The following is an 18,560-nucleotide window of genomic DNA, read 5'->3' on the forward strand; positions in this document are numbered from 1 at the left end:
GTTTGTAAGGCAGAGACCTCTGCCTTACAAACTACTGATCTATCAGTTGCTAACTACTGAACTCTGCGTTACTAACTACTGAACTCTGCATTCAGTAGTTCAGTAGTTAGTAATGCAGAGTTCAGTAGCTTGTAAGGCAGAGAAGTCAGCCTAAAGAGCCTTTACATAGGTGGCGGCCCATCCATTGGGGGCACGGGGGCATGCGTTCGGCCCCCTAATCTACATGCAGGGCACCGGACGCATGGATTCCAATGTTTTTGTTTTTTTTTTAAGCACGTGATTAGAGCCAGAGGCTCTAATAGGCTTCAAAAAAGGGTGGGCTTGGGGCGCAGAGCACTGCGCCCTGAGCCCACCCAGTTGTGTGACAATAGTGAATGAATATTCACTATTGCCACACTGATTCTCCTCCTGGCCAATCAAGAAGTGGGACCTGAGACCCGTTTCCCGATTGGCTGAAAGGAGAAGCCATGCTATTGGCCAAGGAGGAGGAGGAGGAGGAGGAGGGAGGAGACACAGCGGAAGCCCACGGAGGAGACTACTGAGGGGGAAGCCGCCGCCCAGGGTGAGTGAACCAGCAACGGGGGGGGGGGGGTTAGGTGTTCGGGCTGGAGCTGGTGTGGTCGGGGGGGTATGGTGTGGTCCGTCTGACGCCCCCTCCCCGGCCCTTGGAGCACCAGACGCCACTGCTTTACATGATTTAATAGCTGACAAAGTCACTAACAAGATCCCTGGCAAGGCAGAGAGAAGAAATTGATCTGTTATTTGATTATATATACAATTTATTTCATTTCTATTGGCTGTTTTGTATTTTATGTGTATTGTATAAATACTCCTGTTGGCCATATAGACACATTTTACTATTGCACTTTATATGCATTTTATTATAGTTCTTTCTATCAGAGCTGCACTTTATACATTTTTTACTTTAGATATGGATTGTCATCTGTAGTGCCAGTTGCTTTTCTAATATCGTTTATTTTAGCGCGGTATTGTTTTTTCTTAATTTACTAAGGCAGTTCAGGGTTTTAGAGCTGAGGACTGACAAACCCAGCTGTGGACAGATAGAAAGACTGTAAACTGTGAACAAATCATTAGGAAATCACATGACGAAACGTGTAGGGCGTAGTCCATGTCTGAAATAACCATGCCACTTGAGCTTGTATACAAGTCGATTTTATTCTGGAAACTACCATTTTAACCACATATTCACTGGACTGTTGTAAGTGTTTAGTAATATAGTAGACAAAGGAAAGGAGAAATGGGGCTTTCCCGGTGCTTGACTACCCCACTCAACATACAAAGAAATTCATAAATTAATAAAAATGTTTATCTTTATTAGTATCAAGAAAGGATTACAATTCATTATTCAAAACCATCTAGACAATATATTCCATACATCATAATTGTCAGGGAAATGTGCGTATGAGAAGTGGCAATGTTGGCAATAATACTAATGGGCACATCCGGCGCATCTCTGTCGAACAGGCGTACACAACGGTAAGAAGGCGCAAATTGGAGAACGCGCGTACACAATGCGTGACAGATGCGGCCACTTGCTGTCCTATAAAAGACTGTGCTAGAATCAATTTAATTGCTGGATTGTTGTCAGCTTCCCCGTGTTCCTGTGCTCCTGTATTCTTCCTTTGCATTTCCTGTTGTGACCTGGCTTGCTTCTGACTCTGTTTGATCTCCTCCTGGTAATGACCCTCTGGCTTGCTTCACCAATCTGGCTTCTGTTTGATCACCCGTGTATGACCCCTGCTTGCCTCAAGGACTCCTAAGCACAATCTATCAGTCTTCCAGTGTATGACCCCGGCTTTATTTATGGACTTTGCTATTGCCTCCTGCCTATCCTCGGACTGACCACCCGTGTTTGACCCCCAGCCTGGGCTTAACACTGCCTTCAGTCGTGCACAAGGTTTCCAAGTTCCTCTGCCATTTTCAAGAGACGTTTGCCTTACTGTGTGTCCTGCCTCCTGCAGCAACCTCCAGGCGCCCCCCGGTTCTCCAGAACCCTGCTGGCAACCTGTGCTACTTTGAGAGCTATACCTCCTGTACCACCTTAAGAGGTGTACTGCACTTAGCCGCAAGGGGAGCCCTCTCGGCATATCGGACTCGGACCAGGTATGTGACAATAATACACATATTGACAGAAAAATACAATACAATGTAAAAAGAAGGAACACCCCCCTCAGTAAAAAGGCTAAGTCCCCGTTCCCACTGGGGCGACCTGTGAGGCGACCTGGTCGCCTCACAGGTCGCCGTAGGTCGCCTTCCATAGGGAAGCTGCGGACCCGTTCTAATAGGAGCGACACAAGTCGCTCCGACTTAGAAAAAGGGTCCGGAGCTTCTTTGGGGCAACCCGGAGCGACCGTCATAGACTTCAATGTTATGAAGTCCGTGCCGGCCGCTCCGAGGTCGCGGGGCGAGCAGCGCGCCGCGACCTCGGAGGTCGCCCCGGGAAGTAGCGTCGCTGCTATGTGAACGGGGCCTCAATGTCTTCTATAGTTTCACTGTATGTACAGTGTACCCATGTATGTGTTGGAGGGCAGAGCTGTTCCGAACGTGTTTCGCCTAAATGGCTTCCTCAGGGGTAGTAGATGGAGAGGGTTCAGAACAAGAGGTGAAATAGCTGAATTGCGATTTCAGAGGGAATGATAGGTGTTTTGCTTGTCCCAGGTTGATAGTCTGCCAATATATCAATAGAAATGAACCATGTATGAAGAGGGGAGGACACAAAAGGGTATATCCACATCCAATGTAGAGAGAAGGGGAGGGGGAGCGGCAATTATTTTTTTCTATTGATATATTGGCAGACACTGTACATACAGTGAAACTATGGAAGGCATTGAGCCTTTTTACTGAGGGGGTGATCCTTTTTTCTTTTATATTGTTGTAGCACTACTCTCTTGGGAGCTGCTTGAAGCGGGTTCCCCTGGGTTACCCATAGCAACCACTTCTCAGTACTTTAATTGCCTGGCTTGGTTTTTGTTGTTTTATTTTAGGACTTGGGATGGGAGAAGGGATGAGTGGGATACTCCATCTTAATGAACTATGCACAATTGGAAGACTAACTAGATTGAGTGCGGCAAGGCCGCTGCTTCACCTTGCCAGTGAAGTGAAGAATAAGAAAGCAAACTGAGTATTGAATTACTCTTCGGGGCCCCACTTGGCACCCCCTTTACTATTTCTCTTCGGGGTTCAACTTGGCACCCCATTTACTATTTCTAGCTGTGTGAGCTGACCTTCTGTCCTCTGACTTCAGGAGTGGTCCCCCTTCCTGGGCAGACCCCTTGGCAAGCTCCCTGGTACTCACGGACACTGTTTTTCCCAGTGGACTCTGCCTGCAGTTTCACAATCAGCTTTCCAGGACCCTCGAGGCTCAGCTCCACACCTGGTTCACTAGGCCGACAGCCTGTGACCACCTTCCTCTCACTGCAGGAGGAGAGACAGCCGTCACCTTCCCCCTGGAAATCTGCTTCCCGCCAAAGACGCCCTGTCACATGTGCCCTCAGTTTTTATGGTCAATCCCAGGATGCACTGCGGTGGTGCCCTCCCACTGAGACTGCCACAAAACCTTGTGTGTCACTGGCTAGGTTTCCTCTACTGTCCAACAGGCTCCCCTATTGGATACAGTGGGGACACTCTCTCCGACCAAGTGACTCACACCTGGACACATGCAACAGGCATAACTAACAGATCAGGCTCCTCTGATAAGTAGATGGAGCCATACAATGCTTTTAACCTAGCACCTACCTAGTAGGGTGCTACATCGTATTGTATTTTTCTGTCAATATATGTATAATGATGTATGGAATATATCGTCTAGATCAGGGGTGTCAAAATCAATTTCATCGCGGGCCGCATCAGCATTATGGTTGCCCTCAAAGGCCCGGTTTATATTTGTAAGATTAGATGTTCAGAGCACCCCACGCCCCCTTACACCCTTACATGAGATGTCAAGAGCCCCCCCACCATCAGAAGTCAAGAGTCACCCACCCTTCCTTACATCACAATGCACACCCTTACCTTGTGCTTCTGCCAGGAAGAAGATGCAGGTGGATCTGGGAAGAAGTGCAGGGTCTGGAGGAGAACCAGAGGAGGGCTGGAGTCTGCTGAATGCTGAGACCAGGGGAGGCAGAGGCAAGGTGGTGTTGCGGCTGCACATAGAGGTGCAGGATCTGTAGGAGGAGTTCTGCCCTCCTCTCTGCTGCAGACTGCTGAGAAAGGGAGGTGGGCAAAGACGAGCCTTTCTGCAGCTGCACAGGGGAGTGCAGAATCTGGCAAAGGAGTTCTGTCCTCTCTTCTGGCGACTACAGAGACAAGGTGGGGGCAGAGACATGGGGGGTGCCGCAGCTGCAGGATAGGTGCGAGGGACACATGAAATTGCCTGGGGGGGCCACATTCGGCCCACAGGCCTTGTGTTTGACACCTGTGGTCTAGATGGTTTTGAATAATGAATTTTAATCCTTATTTGAGATAAACAGTTTTTATAAATTTATGAATTTCTTTGTATGTAGAGTGGGGTAGTCAAGCATCGGGAAAGCCCCGTTTCTCCTTTTCTTTGTCTACTATATGCCATTTTGGTGTGTGGTGCTTGACCTGATTGGCTGGGTCGATATTGTATCACTGTAACCTTTTTTTGGTTTTACACTATGTGGACCCCTTTTTCTTCCTTATTGGTCGTGTCTGAGGAACAACTGGTGTTTGTTTGGCCAGCCATGTCACCTTCCTTTCCGGTCTAACCACTGAGGGATTCGCTTTGAGTGCTGGATCATTATTTAAACGCTTGTCCAGACTCCTATAGCGTGGATTCTAGAGATCTGGTAAACTCACGATCTGTTTATTATCACGGTGGAGGTGCACCAGGTGGATATTCATCTAAACAATCACATTTCTTTGGATATTCAATGGACTTTTTTTTTCCATCTGCTACTATGTAGTTTAGTTTAGCACTATATGGATTATTTTTTAATGATTTACTTTGGAACCTCATTTATTTAGCACTGCAATTTTTGTCATGCTTGTATAAAGGGAGCAGGTAGGATAGGATCGACAGATAGGATCGACAGATAGGATCGACTAACCTTTTCTAAACTGCCCACCCAGCTGAAATGAAACACCGCACACCCTAATGCAGACACTGGACAGAGAAGGGGATGAGAAGCGGCAGACATGGCTACTGACACAGAAGCACACATGGGGGAGATAAGATAAGGTTGCTCGGGCTCAGATGATCCTCTGAGACTTTGAGTTTCACTGGCCTTAGATTTTACACACATATCTTTGGAGCGTGGAGCTGGCAGCTCTGTCTCTTTCCGACTGTCACTCGTTGCACTGAAACTGAGTTTTATACTTTGCCGTGGCACCCCTGAGGACTCTCTGTGGCACACCGGGGTGCCGCGGAACCCTGGCTGAAAAAGGCTGCTCCAGAGCTTACTAACTGAGCAAAAGCTCTGCTGACTTCCAACATCCAATCACCTTAACCTTCTTTACACATGATTGGGTATTCTTTACAAAGTGAGGCTTTATCTCATTTACTAAGCTCTGGAGCAACTGCAAAGTGCACAGTCTATTGGCCTTTATTAAATCAACCCCATGAAGTACACTGAAGGATTGAGGCAAGGAGTATGTCTTAGGGCTGGAGGCACAGAGTACACTGAGTGCTGGAGGCACAGAGTACACCGAGTGCTGGAGGCACTGAGTACACTGAGTGCTGGAGGCACAGAGTACACTGAGTGCTGGAGGCACAGAGTACACTGAGTGCTGGAGGCACAGAGTACACCGAGTGCTGGAGGCACTGAGTACACTGAGTGCTGGAGGCACAGAGTACACTGAGTGCTGGAGGCAGGGAGTACACTGAGGGCTGGAGGCACAAAGTACACCGAGTGCTGGAGGCACTGAGTACACTGAGTGCTGGAGGCACGGAGTACACTGAAGGATTGAGGCAGGGAGTACTCTTAGGGCTGGAGGCAGGGAGTACACTGAGGTCTGGAGGCACGGAGTACACTGAGGGCAGGAGGCACAGAGTACACTGAGGGCAGGAGGCAGGGAGTACACTGAGTGCTGGAGGCACAGAGTACACCGAGTGCTGGAGGCACTGAGTACACTGAGTGCTGGAGGCACAGAGTACACTGAGGGCTGGAGGCACGGAGTACACTGAGGGCTGGAGGCAGGGAGTACACTGAGGGCTGGAGGCACGGAGTACACTGAGGGCTGGAGGCAGGGAGTACACTGAGTGCTGGAGGCACAGAGTACACTGAGGGCTGGAGGCACGGAGTACACTGAGGGCTGGAGGCACTGAGTACACTGAGTGCTGGAGGCACAGAGTACACCGAGTGCTGGAGGCACTGAGTACACTGAGTGCTGGAGGCACAGAGTACACTGAGGGCTGGAGGCACGGAGTACACTGAGGGCTGGAGGCAGGGAGTACACTGAGGGCTGGAGGCACGGAGTACACTGAGGGCTGGAGGCAGGGAGTACACTGAGGGCTGGAGGCACTGAGTACACTGAGTGCTGGAGGCACAGAGTACACTGAGGGCTGGAGGCACGGAGTACACTGAGGGCTGGAGGCACGGAGTACACTGAGGGCTGGAGGCACAGAGTACACCGAGTGCTGGAGGCACTGAGTACACTGAGTGCTGGAGGCACAGAGTACACTGAGTGCTGGAGGCACGGAGTACACTGAGGGCTGGAGGCAGGGAGTACACTGAGGTCTGGAGGCACTGAGTACACTGAGTGCTGGAGGCACAGAGTACACCGAGGGCTGGAGGGACGGAGTACACTGAGGGCTGGAGGCACTGAGTACACTGAGTGCTGGAGGCACAGAGTACACCGAGTGCTGGAGGCACTGAGTACACTGAGTGCTGGAGGCACAGAGTACACTGAGTGCTGGAGGCATGGAGTACACTGAGGGCAGGAGGCATGGAGTACACTGAGGGCAGGAGGCAGGGAGTACACTGAGTGCTGGAGGCACAGAGTACACTGAGTGCTGGAGGCACAGAGTACAGTGAGGTCTGGAGGCACAGAGTACAGTGAGGTCTGGAGGCACAGAGTACAGTGAGGGCAGGAGGCAGGGAGTACACTGAAGGCAGGAGGTATAAAATGAACTTTTCCATTTTTTATCATTAAAATAAAATAAAATAATTGCACTCCAGTCCAAAGACGGCACAGAAGATTAACCTAAAGTGATACTAAAGTCTTGTTTTTTTTTTCTTTAAGAATAACAAACATGTCTTACTGACCTCCTCTGTGTAATGGATGGCTGAGACACTCGTGAACATCGCTGGATAGAGAGGGGGCTCAGGTAAGTATAAGGGGGGGCTGCTGCACACAGAAGGCTTTTTATCTGATCACTTGATCAGTCTCTGCCTAAAGATAGTAAGAGGAGTTTTCATTCTCCCCTGATCCTCTGTCTAGACAGTGCTGATTGGCCCTGTGCTGGTCACATGCACTCTCCCATGGAAAAGAAAAACCTCTCTAGCAATATCCACCAAACTGAGCATGTGCAGCCTGACTCCAAATACTCTTTTCTATCATGAGATGGGTTGGAGTCAGTTAACCACTTCCCTACCGGGCACTTTCACCCCCTTCCTGCCCAGACCAATTTTTACAGTGGACCACACCAAACCCCCCCCCCCAGACCACACCAGCCCGCACACCATACCTACCCCCCCCCCCCCCCCCGGTCGCTGCCTCACTCACCCTGAAAATGTGGAGGGCAGGCAGGCAGGCAGCAGTCTCCTGCTTCTTCTGCCTCCTCCTCCTTGGCCAATGGCGTGGCTTCTCCTTTCGGACAATCAGGAAACGGGTCTCAGGAGGCCAGGAGGATATTCATTCGCTATTGTCACACAACTGGGCGGGCTCAGGGCGCAGTGCTCTGCACCCCGAGCCCACCCTTTTTTTTAAGCCTATTAGAGCCTCTGGCTCTGATCACGTGCTTCAAAAGAAAAAACAATTGGAATCCATGCGTCCGGCGCCCTGCATGTAGATTAGGGGGCTGCGCCCCCAATGGACGGGCCACCACTGAATTTCTAGCTTTCAGCACTGTTGCACTTTGAATGACAATTGCGTGGTCATGCAATGCTGTACCCAAATGATGTTTTTATAATTTTTTTTCACGCAAATAGAGTTTTCTTTTGGGGGTATTTAACCGCTTCTGGACCGGAAGGATTTGCCCCCTTAATGACCAGGCCATTTTTTGCAATTCAGCACTGCATTACTTTAACAGACAATTGCGCGGTCGTGCGACGCCGTACCCAAATAAAATTGATGTCCTTTTTTCCCCACAAATAAAGCTTTCTTTTGGTGGTTATTTGATCACCTGTGTGATTTTTGTTTTTTTGCGCTATAAACAACAAAAGGAGCGATAATTCTGAAAAAAAAAAAAAAAAAACAATATTTTTCACTTTCTACTATATAACATTCCCCCCAGAAAAAAAAAAAAAATAAAAGTAATTATTTTCATCCTTTTAGGCCAATATGTATTCTGCTACATATTTTTGGTACAGAAAAATCGCGTATTTTGATTGGTTTGCCCAAATGTTATTGCGTCTACAAACAATGTCATTTTTATTTATTTATTTATTTATTTATTCATTTTTTACTAGTAATGGCGGCGATCTGCGATTTTTAGCTGGACTGCGACATTGCGACGGAAAGATCGGACCCCTGACTGACATTTTTGACACTTTTGGGGGGACCAGTGACGTTACTACAGTAATCAGTGCTATACATATGCACTGTCACTGTACTAATGACACTGGCAGGGAAGGGGTTAACCTAGTGGGTGATCAAAAGGTTAAGTGTGAGCCTAGGGGAGTGTTTTCTAACTGTGGGGGGCGTGGCTTGTGAAATGACCATTGAGACCTGTGATCCTATATAGAAGGATCACAGGCGCTCTGTGATCATGTCAGAGAGAAGAACGGTCGGCTGTGTTTACAACAGTTGGCCATTCTCTCTCAGCGGGGAGCGATCGCGGGTGGCTGGCGGCAATCGGTGCTGCCGGTCCTGTGGATCGGCATCCTTGTTGCCTAGTGGGGGCAGGAATGTGCCATCGGCAGCGGGCCGTCGGATTGCCGTACAGGTACGGTGATTCGAGCAGCTGAGCCAGCCTGCTGCAGTAAATATGCGTCAGGCGGTCGGCAAGTGGGTAATTACCACCGGGGGGGGGTTTCTCTAAACAAACAAAAAAAAGACAAAAAAACTGGAAGAAAAAAAAATGTTTTTCATAGTTCGTTATAAAATTTTGCAAACAGGTAATTTTTCTCCTTCATTGATGTGCACTGATTGGCTGCACTGAAGAGCACTGATGAGGCTGCACTGATGGTACTGATTGGCACTGATAGGTGGCACTGATGAGCACTGATGAGGCCGCACTGGTGGGCACTGATCAGGAGGCACTGAGGAGACTGCACTGTTGGCACTGATAGGCAGCACAGAGAGGTGGCACTGATAGGAGGCACTGATAGGCAGCACTGAAGGGCACTGATGAGGTGGCACTAATGAGACTGCACTGATGGCACTGATGAGGCCGCACTGATCACGAGGCACTGAGGAGACTGAACTGTTGGCACGGATAGGCAGCACAGAGAGGTTGCACTGATAGGTGGCACTGAAGGGCACTGATCAGGAGGCACTGATGAGATGGCACTGATTAGGCTGCACTGGTGGGCTCCGATGAGCACTGATGAGGCCGCACTGATGAGCACTGATGAGGCCGCACTGATGGGCACTGATCAGGAGGCACTGAGGAGACTGCACTGTTGGCACTGATAGGCAGCACAGAGAGGTGGCACTGATAGGAGGCACTGATAGGCAGCACTGAAGGGCACTGATGAGGTGGCACTAATGAGACTGCACTGATGGCACTGATGAGGCCGCACTGATCACGAGGCACTGAGGAGACTGCACTGTTGGCACGGATAGGCAGCACAGAGAGGTTGCACTGATAGGTGGCACTGAAGGGCACTGATCAGGAGGCACTGATGAGATGGCACTGATTAGGCTGCACTGGTGGGCTCCGATGAGCACTGATGAGGCCGCACTGGTGGGCACTGATCAGGAGGCACAACAAAAGGGAAAGATCTGCCACATAGATCGTCTAGATGTATGTCTAGTTGCCTCCATCCCTAAATTTGTATTGCAAAAGGAAAAGAGATGTGGGACTTTAATTGAGTGCAACTAGGCATATGAGTTTCCAAAATGAAAAAATCATAAAAAACCCTAATAGGGGGGACCTATAGAGAGCTGACATAGAATCAGATGTGCAGTCTATAATATACCGTATTTATTAGTCACATATACAATTATTGCAAATAAGGAAAAATACACTTATTACTTATACAATAAAAATCTGTAAAAATATTGTAGATTACATATGACACCAAATTCTCTATAGGTACATGGTCTGGAAACATATAAATACTTGAATATAATATCTGAGTAAATGTAGGCTCGACGCGTTTCTTGGACCTCCGTCCATTCATCAGGAGCTTAGAGATAAGTGGGGTATCTAAAAATGATGATAGATCTAGATTATAACATAATGTTATTATAAAAAAGAGGGGGGGATAAAAAAGTAATGAATGGAATGAGCACTACCTGAGATACTGATCAATACTGATCAGGAGGCACTGAAGCCGCACTGGCGGCACTGATAGGCGTTACAGAGAGGTGGCACTGAAAGGTAGCACTGATAGGCAGCACTGATGATGAGGCACTGATGGGCACTGATTGGCAGCACTGATGTGCACTGTGTGGGTGCAATGTCCCTCCAACAGAAGTCGGTAACGGCTTACTTCTTTTCCTCATGCTGTCAGCGTGAGGGGAAAAGAATCCCATAATCCTCTTCTGTTTACTTCTGTGACCAACTGTCATTGGCTGACAGCTGATCACGTGGTAAATGGCCTGCTGTGATTGGCCCTTTACCTGATCTGTGATCAGCCGAATCCCAAGGAGGTTCCCCAGGGGGGGCGCAGGCAGCTCGAGAACGGGAGGACGTCTATGTCTGCCCTCCTGGCATTTTAAACATGCGCAATAGCCGTCTTTCGGATACAGCGCGGGCGCCAAGTGCTAAAGAAGGGGAGGATCAGAGAAGACAGGATCAAACAGCCTTTTTACACAATGCATATGATTAACCCCCTTCAGTTCCACAGTGAGATTTTACTGTTGTGGGTTTAGTAACTGTAACAGAACCGCAACCCACACTGTACTTGTGGACTTCCGTCAGTATACGGCTTCCTTCCAGTCGTGAACATAGATATCAGATTTTCCAAACGCCCCCCCCCCCCCCCCGATACAAAGCTAGCCAACAACTTAGCTTGTATACGTTTTGGAACTTTCTCCTTTATTGAACAGTTCCCCACTCAATTTATAAACACATGGGCACATCCCCCTCCTGATCAGATTACCCCATCAGGTCAGGGGTTGCCTGATTACATTATCATATGCAGATGTAATTGTATACAGAAATAGAATTAACCTGAACTAATTATCTAGCCATCTGGACAGAAACAATATGTGAGTTCATTAACAATTAACAATGGGACAGACAGGCTTAACAGAATCCACATCACACCTCAATACACAAACAATAGGAAGAGCCTGTCTCTGACATTGAAGTTCAATACACATTAGCATAAGTGTAAACACAGAACCCATTTGAAGCAATCCAAACCATTAAGTATCTGTCTTTCACTCCCAGTAATGATGAGTACCATCACAGTAACACTTTAAGATAAAAAAAAAAAAAACTTCTGCCTTTAGAACCACTTTAAAACTGAAACGCGTTGGGTCCCATATGTGATCGTCTGTCAAAATGAAACTATTTACGGTGAACACTGTGTGGCATATCTGGTGTTAGGTGATCAATATAGGCAGGTCTAGTTGGCTAATTTTTTCTTTTGACCCTGGATGATGCCTTAACAAAGATGGCGCTGTCCTCCTGGAGAAAATCTCGATCTATTTCCTCCTGGCAAATACTTTACAGAGGAGAGAAGTTCTTCCCTTCTCTCTCTCCCCGGCTCATACTTTCACAGAGAATGAAATCCAATAAATCACATCTTAAAAATCCCCGATTCAGCCGTGCATAGAACAAAAAGCCATTGTTCATCGGCAGTGTCTCTTCCCGGGGAATGGCGATACACAGCGCCCAAAATTACAAAAGCCTTTTCCTGAGTGAAACCCGGCGCAAAAAACATTCTTTATAAGACGCCTGTTTATGGCGAGGAATCGATGGCGGTGCATTGATGGCTGCAGACCTTGCCGGAAGGTTTACGGCTTTTGTAAGAAAACAAACTCATCTCTGTGTATCCGCCGATGTACAATCCTCCCGCGGCCGCCAACATTAATTTAGGAAGACGACACGCTCCTGATGCATGATGGGTAAAACTCAACTTACAATACTTATCTGAAGCTGACAAGGTGGCAGAAAGAAACTTCTCAGTCTTAAAGCGGAGTTCCACCCAAAAGTGTTATATGCTCCCCCCCCCCTCCGGTGCCACATTTGCCACCTTCCTGTTTTTGACAGCTACCCTTCCCCACTTCCAGGAGACAGCGCCACAGGCACTGTTCCTCGGGAGTTCAGCCCCCCTCCTTCTTCCTCCGCCACCTGGCCAATTTGAAAGCGCAGCGCGCTTTGCGCATGCGCGGAATAGAACCAGCTGTGAAGCCAAAACCCAAAAGTGGAACTTATATGCTTCCCCCCCCCCCTCCGGTGCCACATTTGGCACCTTTCAGGGGGAGGGGGGAACGGGTACCTGTTTTAAACAGGTACCCTTCCCCACGTCCGGGAGACAGCGCCGCAGGCGTTGTCCTTTCGGAAAGTTTGGCCCCCCTCCTTCTTCCTCCGCCACCGGGCCAATTAGAAAGCGCAGTAGGGAACCAGCTGAGAAACTGAAACCCAAAAGTGAAACTTCTGCTTATATGCTCCCCCCCCCCGGTGCCACATTTGGCACCTTACAGGGGGAGGGGGGAACAGGTATCTGTTTTTGACAGGTACCCTTCCCCACGTCAGGGAGACAGCGCTGCGGCGCTGTCCCTCAGAAGTTCGGCTCCCAGCTTCTTCCTCCGCCTCCGGGCCAATTAGAAAGCACAGTGTATGCGCTTCGCGCATGCGTAGCAGGGAACCGGCTGTGAAGCCGAAACCCAAAAGGTGAATTTCCGCTTATATGCTTCCTCCCCCCCTCCGGTGCCACATTTGGCCCCCCTTCTTATTCCTCCGCTGCCGGTCCAATTAGAAAGCACAGTGCATGCACTTCGAGCAAGCGTAGTAGGGAACTGGCTGTGAAGCCGAAACCCAAAAGTGGAATTTCCGCTTTTATATGCTTCCTCCCCGCCCTCTGGTGTCACATTTGGCCACCCTTCTTCTTCCCTTGCCGCCGAGCCAATAAGAGAACGCAGCGTGCTTCGCGAATGAGCAGTAGGGAACCAGCTTTGAAGCCGAAACCCAAAAGTGGAACTTCCACTTATATGCTTCTTCCCCACCCTCTGGTGCCACATTTGGCACTTTTCAGGGGGGAGAGGGCAACAGGTACCCTTCCCCACTTCCGGGAGACAGCACTGTCCCTCAGAAGTTCGGCCCCCTCCTTCTTCCTCCACCACCGGGCCAATTAGAAAGCGCAGTGCGCTTTGCACATGTGCAGTAGGGAACCGGCTGTGAAGCCAAAACCCAAAAGTGGAACTTCCACTTATATGCTTCCTCCCCCCCTATGATGCCACATTTGGCCCCCACCTTCTTCCTCCACCGCCTAGCCAATTAGAGAGCGCAGCGTGCTTCGTGCATGCGCAGTAGGGAACTGGCTGTGAAGCAGAAACCCAAAAGTGGAATTTCCGCTTATATGCTTCCCCCCCCCTCACGTGCCACATTTGGCACCTTTGAGGGGGGAGGGGGGAACGAGTACCTGTTTTTGACAGGTACCCTTCCCCAATTCCGGGAGACAGCACCGCAGTCACCATCCCTCGGAAGTTCGCCCCCCCCTCCTTCTTCTTCCGCCGCCGGGCCAATTAGAAAGTGCAGTGCATGCTTCCCCCCCCCCCGGCACCACATTTGGCACCTTTCTGGGGGGAGGGGGGAACGTGTACCTGTTTTTGACAGGTACCCTTCCCCACTTCAGGGAGACAGCGCCGCGGCGCTGTCCCTTGGAAGTTCGGCCCCCTCCTTCTTCCTCTGCCTCGCAAATTAGAAAGCGCAGTGCATGCTTCCTCCCCCCTCCCCCCCCTGCCGCCACATTTGGCACCTTTCAGGGGGGAGGGGGTTACCTGATTTTCACAGGCACACTTTCCCCTTCCCCATTTCCGGGAGACAGCGCCACGGACGCCGCTGTCCCTCGGAAGTTCGGCCCCCCTCCTTCTTCCTCTGTCGCTGGGCCACTTAGAAAACACAGCGCGCTTCGCGCATGCATAGTAGGGTACCAGCTGTGAAGCTGAAACCCAGAAGTGGAACTTCCACTTATATGCTCCCCCCCCACCCACCCCGGTGCCACATTTGGCACCTTTCAGGGGGATGGTGGAACAGGTACCTGTTTTTGACAGGTACCCTTCCCCACTTCAGGGAGACAGCGCCGCAGCGCTGTCCCTCAGAAGTTCGGCCCCCCAGCTTCTTCCTCCGCCGCCGGGCCAATTAGAAAGCGCAGTGCATGCACATTGCGCATGCGTAGTAAGGAACCGGCTGTGACGCCAAAACGCAAAAGTGGAATTTCCGCTTATATGCTTCCTCCCTACCCTCTGGTGCCACATTTGGCACCTTTCAGGGGGGAGGGGGGAACAGGTACCTGTTTTTGACAGCGCCACAGTAGGGAACTGGCTGTGAAACCAAAAACAAAAAGTGGAACTTCCACTTATATGCTCCCTCGCCCCCTATGGTGCCACATTTGGCCCCCCACCTTCTTCCTCCCCTGCCGAGCCAATTAGAGAGCGCAGCGTGATTCGCGCTTGCACAGTAGGGAACCGCCTATAAAGCCAAAACCCAAAAGTGGAACTTCCGCTTATATGCTTCCTCCTCACCCTCTGGTGCCACATTTGGCACCTTTAAGGGGGGAGGGGGAGGGGGAACGGGTACCTGTTTTTGACAGGTACCCCTTCCCACTTCCGGGAGACAGCGCCGCAGGCTCTGTCCCTTCGGAAGTTCGCCCCCCCTCCTTCTTCCTCCGCCACCGGGCCAATTAGAAAGCGCAGCATGCTTCCTCCCCCCCTCTGGTGCAACATTTGGTACCTTTCAGGGTGGAGGGAGGAACAGGTACCTGTTTTTGACATGTACCCTTGCGTTCCAATTCTGGTGCGGAAAAAGGGTCCTGTGCAACTTTGGCCCGAATGCGATGCGAATTGAGCCATACAATCTGTGTGACTGAACTCGCAACGCACAAACATCGCATGTGATTTTCAAAGCAGTGCGCTCCGAATCACATGCGATGCCTGACATCGCTATAATGTGAATCGGGACTTAAGGACCGGGCCCATTTCTGACACTTGTTGTTTACAAGTTGACATCAGTATTATTTTGCTAGAAAATTACTTAGAACCCCCAAACATTATATATATATATATATATATTTTTTAGCAAAGACTGGAGAATAAAATGCCGGTCATTGCAATACTTTTTGTAGCGCGGTATTTGCGCAGCGGTCTTTCAAACGCAAGTTATAAACAAAAAAAAACATTTTACTGCATTTAAAAAAACTAAACAGTAAAGTTAGCTCAATTTTTTTGTACATTGTGAAAGATGATGTCATGCTGAGTAAATAGATACCCAACATGTTACGGTTCAAAATTGCGCACACTCGTGGAATGGTGACAAACTACGGTACTTAAAAATCTCCATAGGCGACGTTTTAAAAGATTTTAACAGTTACCAGTTTAGAGTTACAGAAGACGTCTTTTTCTATAATTATTGCTCTCGCTCTGGCGATCGCGGCGATATCTTGCGAGCGCGACTTACATATGCGTTTTCTTTCTTACGGGAGATCACAGCGACGAAGATGCTTTACATTTTTTTTCCTATTTATTTTATTAAATTTTTTATTTTTGCTCTGTTTTTATATAAAAAACTGAAAAACTGATCACTTGTTTTGCTGTCACAAGCAATGTAAACATCCCTAGTGACAGGTACTCGGGATTGGGGGGAATGTGACAGTAATAGGCAGTGACAGGTACTCTTTATGGAGGGATCGGGAAGAATGTGACAGTAATAGGCAGTGACAGGTACTCTTTATGGAGGGATCGGGGGAAATGTGACAGTAATAGGCAGTGACAGGTACTCTTTATGGAGGGATCGGGGGGAATGTGACAGTAATAGGCAGTGACAGGTACTCTTTATGGAGGGATCGGGGGGGAATGTGACAGTAATAGCAGTGACAGGTACTCTTTATGGAGGGATCGGGGGGAATGTGACAGTAATAGCAGTGACAGGTACTCTTTATGGAAGGATCGGGGGGAATGTGACAGTAATAGGCAGTGACAGGTACTCTTTATGGAGGGATCGGGGGGAATGTGACAGTAATAGTAGTGACAGGTACTCTTTATGGAGGGATCGGGGGGAATGTGACAGTAATAGGAGTGACAGGTACTCTTTATGGAGGGATCGGGGGGAATGTGACAGTAATAGCAGTGACAGGTACTCTTTATGGAGGGATCGGGGGAATGTGACAGTAATAGCAGTGACAGGTACTCTTTATGGAGGGATTGGGGGGAATGTGACAGTAATAGGCAGTGACAGGTACTCTTTATGGAGGGATCGGGGGGAATGTGACAGCAGTAATAGGCAGTGACAGGTACTCTTTATGGAGGGATCGGGGGGGGGGGATGTGACAGTAATAAGCAGTGACAGGTACTCTTTATGGAGGGATCGGGGGGGGGGGGAATGTGACAGTAATAGGAGTGACAGGTACTCTTTATGGAGGGATCGGGGGGGAATGTGACAGTAATAGTCAGTGACAGGTACACTTCATGGAGGGATGAGGGGAATGTGACAGTAATAGGCAGTGACAGGTACTCTTTATGGAGGGATCGGGGGGGAATGTGACAGTAATAGCAGTGACAGGTACTCTTTATGGAGGGATCGGGGGGAATGTGACAGTAATAGCAGTGACAGGTACTCTTTATGGAGGGATCGGGGGGAATGTGACAGTAATAGCAGTGACAGGTACTCTTTATGGAAGGATCGGGGAGAATGTGACAGTAATAGGCAGTGACAGGTACTCTTTATGGAGGGATCGGGGGGAATGTGACAGTAATAGCAGTGACAGGTACTCTTTATGGAGGGACCGGGGGAATGTGACAGTAATAGCAGTGACAGGTACTCTTTATGGAGGGATCGGGGGGAATGTGACAGTAATAGGCAGTGACAGGTACTCTTTATGGAGGGATCGGGGGGAATGTGACAGTAATAGGCAGTGACAGGTACTCTTTATGGAGGGATCGGGGGGAATGTGACAGTAATAGGCAATGACAGGCAGTGGCGTAGCGTGGGGGGTGCAGGGGGGCATGATTATCTCTCTGCATTGAAAGGGGGCACGCTGGTCATTCTGCATTGAAAGGGGGCACGTTGGTCATTCTGCATTGAATGGGGGCACTCTGGTCTCTTTGCATTGAATGGGGGACACTCTGGTCTCTCTGCATTGAAAGGGGGCACGCTGGTCATTCTGCATTGAAAGGGGGCACGCTGGTCTCTCTGCATTGAAAGGGGGCACGCTGGTCTCTCTGCATTGAAAGGGGGCACGCTTGTTATTCTGCATTGAAAGGGGGCACGCTGGTCACTCTGCATTGAAAGGGGGCATGCTGGTCACTCTGCATTGAAAGGGGGCACGCTGGTCTCTCTGCATTGAAAGGGGGCATGCTGGTCTCTCTGCATTGAAAGGGGGCACGCTGGTCATTCTGCATTGAAAGGGGGCATGCTGGTCTCTCTGCATTGAATGGGGGCACGCTGGTCATTCTGCATTGAAAGGGGGCACGCTGGTCATTCTGCATTGAAAGGGGGCATGCTGGTCATTCTGCATTGGAAGGGGGCACGCTGGTCTCTCTGCATTGAAAGGGGGCACGCTGGTCCCTTTGCATTGAAAGGGGGCACGCTTGTCATTCTGCATTGAAAGGGGGCACGCTGGTCATTCTGCATTGAAAGGGGGCACGCTGGTCACTCTGCATTGAAAGGGGGCACGCTGGTCTCTCTGCATTGAAAGGGGGCACGCTGGTCTCTTTGCATTGAAAGGGGGCACGCTTGTCATTCTGCATTGCAAGGGGGCACGCTGGTCACTCTGCATTGAAAGGGGGCATGCTGGTCACTCTGCATTGAAAGGGGGCACGCTGGTCTCTCTGCATTGAAAGGAGGCACGCTGGTCATTCTGCATTGAAAGGGGGCACGCTGGTCATTCTGCATTGAAAGGGGGCACGCTGGTCATTCTGCATTGAAAGGGGGCACGCTGGTCTCTCTGCATTGAAAGGGGGCACGCTGGTCATTCAAACTTGTATTAAGATGCATTTTACTTTAATTACATCAGTATTTTCATAACAAAAAAATACATGTGCTTAGGGGGTAAGGGTTTCTTTAACTAACCTAGTGGAAGAGACTC

The 18,560-nt window shown here is 49.5% G+C and overlaps 1 protein-coding gene across 1 annotated transcript in view; it reads right to left on the minus strand.

The window, feature by feature from the left end:
* PDE2A (phosphodiesterase 2A) overlaps positions 1-18,560 on the minus strand; it is a 992,945-nt gene that overhangs the window by 680,191 nt on the left and 294,194 nt on the right. The gene's annotated exons all lie outside the window — the stretch shown is intronic.

Source organism: Pelophylax lessonae (assembly GCF_965119305.1).
Source record: "Pelophylax lessonae genome assembly, chromosome: 2".
Classification (NCBI taxonomy): Eukaryota; Metazoa; Chordata; class Amphibia; order Anura; family Ranidae; genus Pelophylax; species Pelophylax lessonae.